Consider the following 5,000-nt stretch of genomic DNA (forward strand, 5'->3'; position numbering starts at 1 on the left):
CCAAGTAGGGCAGGCAGGAGTCACTCTCCTGAGGCAAGCATGCACCCAGGCAGAGGAGAGTCCCCACACGCGTCCAAATTCGGACGGACAGGACCCCCACGCACACCATGTAAACACACCCTTTTGGCACGGACTTCACACAACACAAACCACCACAAGGAGGGGCCTCGCTTTGTCGTGTATGCTACCCCCGTTTGGCAACCTGACGGTGCTGAAAGCTCACAAAACACAGGGCTTCCCACAAGGCCAGCCACTTTGAGGCAGCTGTAAGCGCACCACACACACCCTACGTGGGGTGGGGAGGGAAGGAGCAGGGGTCGACCCCACATGCCTGCAAACCTCTAGAGCGGCCTTACAATGCTCGCTACTCTATGGACCGGCAACGGCAATTGAAACCAACCCTAAAATTCTTGCACAGTTGGCAGCCTTCCTTGGCACAAGACCAAACAGCGCAGCGAACCCGTGCAGCACCAACCCAAGGGGACAGCCTTCCCCACACACTCTGGAGGAGAAGAGGCTCCCTCGGGCTGAGTCACACAGCTCAAGATACTCGCTCATTCACGGAAAACTTGGGAAACAAAACCTGCTGACACACACCACTTATGCATCGCATGAAGATTGCCATTGTCCATACACTTGTGCAGGTGCGATGGAAATATTTTCTCGTTTTGGTGTATGCTATATTTTTACAGACAGCTACCGACAAACGGTAGAAATTAGCGGGGATAGGCCTCAGACATTACCCAAAGCTCCGGGAACGTGAGCGACGCAAGACGAATGGGCATTTTAAAGCAGATCTATGGCAGTTACTGACAGTGCCTGGCGTGGGTTACTTGTCTCCGTTGTCGAGAGGGGAAGACGACCCATGTATATGTAAAGGGCGATTTTTTTAGCAACCGTTAAGGCTGTTTTTCCCCTTCACTTGTATCGAGAGGGAAGCAAAGAACATGTATGGCGTGTACGTTTTTTTACGAATTTTCATTAGCAATCTAACGACATGAATTGCGAAGACGTTTTTTGAACAATTGTATTCCTTTCCCAAAACATCGAGTGTTAGTGTATAAAACCGCTAGAGAAAATAAATTGGCAGGCGAAACTTAAAAAGGAGAGACCCATGAACAGCATGGCCAGGCGGCTCACCTCGACGTTTTTCCCCCGAGCAAAGTCCGCCGAGACCCCCTGTATCCCACGGGGATGTACTGGCGTGCACTTAAAGGTTGATGCCGCTCTGTTACTTGGGAAACGAACCACAAGCCAAATCCAGCTAATTTGTGAATGACTTAGCTCTCCTGCTTTCTCGAGAACGTGCTTTTTTCGTCGGATGAAACTTCCACAGGCTTTTCCAGCAGATTTGCACCTGCACTCAAAAAAGTCAAAATTTTTACACATAGACCCCATCAAACGGGAGAAATTGGCCCGGATTGCTCTCATGTGCGTTACGGGGCATCGTTTCTCTCGCGCCGAATTCTCTCGAGCTGGGAAATCGCTCATTTTTGCGTCGCCAAATATCGTACGAACGCCGTGAAACTTCCACAGGCTTTTTCAGCAGATTTGCACCTGCACTCAAAAAAGTCAAAATTTTTACACATAGACCCCATCAAACGGGAGAAATTGGCCCGGATTGCTCTCATGTGCGTTACGGGGCATCGTTTCTCTCGCGCCGAATTCCATCGAGCTGGGAAATCGCTCATTTTTGCGTCGCCAAATATCGTACGAACGCCGTGAAACTTCCACAGGCTTTTTCAGCAGATTTGCACCTGCACTCAAAAAAGTCAAAATTTTTACACATAGACCCCATCAAACGGGAGAAATTGGCCCGGATTGCTCTCATGTGCGTTACGGGGCATCGTTTCTCTCGCGCCGAATTCTCTCGAGCTGGGAAATCGCTCATTTTTGCGTCGCCAAATATCGTACGAACGCCGTGAAACTTCCACAGGCTTTTTCAGCAGATTTGCACGTGCACTCAAAAAAGTCAAAATTTTTACACATAGACCCCATCAAACGGGAGAAATTGGCCCGGATTGCTCTCATGTGCGTTACGGGGCATCGTTTCTGTCGCGCCGAATTCCATCGAGCTGGGAAATCGCTCATTTTTGCGTCGCCAAATATCGTACGAACGCCGTGAAACTTCCACAGGCTTTTTCAGCAGATTTGCACGTGCACTCAAAAAAGTCAAAATTTGTACACATAGACCCCATCAAACGGGAGAAATTGGCCCGGATTGCTCTCATGTGCGTTACGGGGCATCGTTTCTCTCGCGCCGAATTCTCTCGAGCTGGGAAATCGCTCATTTTTGCGTCGCCAAATATCGTACGAACGCCGTGAAACTTCCACAGGCTTTTTCAGCAGATTTGCACCTGCACTCAAAAAAGTCAAAATTTTTACACATAGACCCCATCAAACGGGAGAAATTGGCCCGGATTGCTCTCATGTGCGTTACGGGGCATCGTTTCTGTCGCGCCGAATTCCATCGAGCTGGGAAATCGCTCATTTTTGCGTCGCCAAATATCGTACGAACGCCGTGAAACTTCCACAGGCTTTTCCAGCAGATTTGCACGTGCACTCAAAAAAGTCAAAATTTTTACACATAGACCCCATCAAACGGGAGAAATTGGCCCGGATTGCTCTCATGTGCGTTACGGGGCATCGTTTCTCTCGCGCCGAATTCTCTCGAGCTGGGAAATCGCTCATTTTTGCGTCGCCAAATATCGTACGAACGCCGTGAAACTTCCACAGGCTTTTTCAGCAGATTTGCACGTGCACTCAAAAAAGTCAAAATTTTTACACATAGACCCCATCAAACGGGAGAAATTGGCCGGGATTGCTCTCATGTGCGTTACGGGGCATCGTTTCTCTCGCTCCGAATTCCATCGAGCTGGGAAATCGCTCATTTTTGCGTCGCCAAATATCGTACGAACGCCGTGAAACTTCCACAGGCTTTTTCAGCAGATTTGCACGTGCACTCAAAAAAGTCAAAATTTTTACACATAGACCCCATCAAACGGGAGAAATTGGCCGGGATTGCTCTCATGTGCGTTACGGGGCATCGTTTCTCTCGCGCCGAATTCCATCGAGCTGGGAAATCGCTCATTTTTGCGTCGCCAAATATCGTACGAACGCCGTGAAACTTCCACAGGCTTTTTCAGCAGATTTGCACGTGCACTCAAAAAAGTCAAAATTTTTACACATAGACCCCATCAAACGGGAGAAATTGGCCGGGATTGCTCTCATGTGCGTTACGGGGCATCGTTTCTCTCGCGCCGAATTCCATCGAGCTGGGAAATCGCTCATTTTTGCGTCGCCAAATATCGTACGAACGCCGTGAAACTTCCACAGGCTTTTCCAGCAGATTGGCACGTGCACTCAAAAAAGTCAAAATTTGTACACATAGACCCCATCAAACGGGAGAAATTGGCCGGGATTGCTCTCATGTGCGTTACGGGGCATCGTTTCTCTCGCTCCGAATTCCATCGAGCTGGGAAATCGCTCATTTTTGCGTCGCCAAATATCGTACGAACGCCGTGAAACTTCCACAGGCTTTTCCAGCAGATTTGCACCTGCACTCAAAAAAGTCAAAATTTTTACACATAGACCCCATCAAACGGGAGAAATTGGCCCGGATTGCTCTCATGTGCGTTACGGGGCATCGTTTCTCTCGCGCCGAATTCTCTCGAGCTGGGAAATCGCTCATTTTTGCGTCGCCAAATATCGTACGAACGCCGTGAAACTTCCACAGGCTTTTTCAGCAGATTTGCACCTGCACTCAAAAAAGTCAAAATTTTTACACATAGACCCCATCAAACGGGAGAAATTGGCCCGGATTGCTCTCATGTGCGTTACGGGGCATCGTTTCTCTCGCGCCGAATTCCATCGAGCTGGGAAATCGCTCATTTTTGCGTCGCCAAATATCGTACGAACGCCGTGAAACTTCCACAGGCTTTTTCAGCAGATTTGCACGTGCACTCAAAAAAGTCAAAATTTTTACACATAGACCCCATCAAACGGGAGAAATTGGCCCGGATTGCTCTCATGTGCGTTACGGGGCATCGTTTCTCTCGCGCCGAATTCTCTCGAGCTGGGAAATCGCTCATTTTTGCGTCGCCAAATATCGTACGAACGCCGTGAAACTTCCACAGGCTTTTTCAGCAGATTTGCACGTGCACTCAAAAAAGTCAAAATTTGTACACATAGACCCCATCAAACGGGAGAAATTGGCCGGGATTGCTCTCATGTGCGTTACGGGGCATCGTTTCTCTCGCTCCGAATTCCATCGAGCTGGGAAATCGCTCATTTTTGCGTCGCCAAATATCGTACGAACGCCGTGAAACTTCCACAGGCTTTTTCAGCAGATTTGCACGTGCACTCAAAAAAGTCAAAATTTTTACACATAGACCCCATCAAACGGGAGAAATTGGCCGGGATTGCTCTCATGTGCGTTACGGGGCATCGTTTCTCTCGCGCCGAATTCCATCGAGCTGGGAAATCGCTCATTTTTGCGTCGCCAAATATCGTACGAACGCCGTGAAACTTCCACAGGCTTTTCCAGCAGATTTGCACGTGCACTCAAAAAAGTCAAAATTTTTACACATAGACCCCATCAAACGGGAGAAATTGGCCCGGATTGCTCTCATGTGCGTTACGGGGCATCGTTTCTCTCGCGCCGAATTCTCTCGAGCTGGGAAATCGCTCATTTTTGCGTCGCCAAATATCGTACGAACGCCGTGAAACTTCCACAGGCTTTTTCAGCAGATTTGCACCTGCACTCAAAAAAGTCAAAATTTTTACACATAGACCCCATCAAACGGGAGAAATTGGCCCGGATTGCTCTCATGTGCGTTACGGGGCATCGTTTCTCTCGCTCCGAATTCCATCGAGCTTGGAAATCGCTCATTTTTGCGTCGCCAAATATCGTACGAACGCCGTGAAACTTCCACAGGCTTTTCCAGCAGATTTGCACCTGCACTCAAAAAAGTCAAAATTTTTACACATAGACCCCATCA

Source organism: Lampetra planeri, chromosome 4, assembly GCF_965212315.1.
Source record: "Lampetra planeri chromosome 4, kcLamPlan1.2.h2, whole genome shotgun sequence".
Classification (NCBI taxonomy): domain Eukaryota; kingdom Metazoa; phylum Chordata; class Hyperoartia; order Petromyzontiformes; family Petromyzontidae; genus Lampetra; species Lampetra planeri.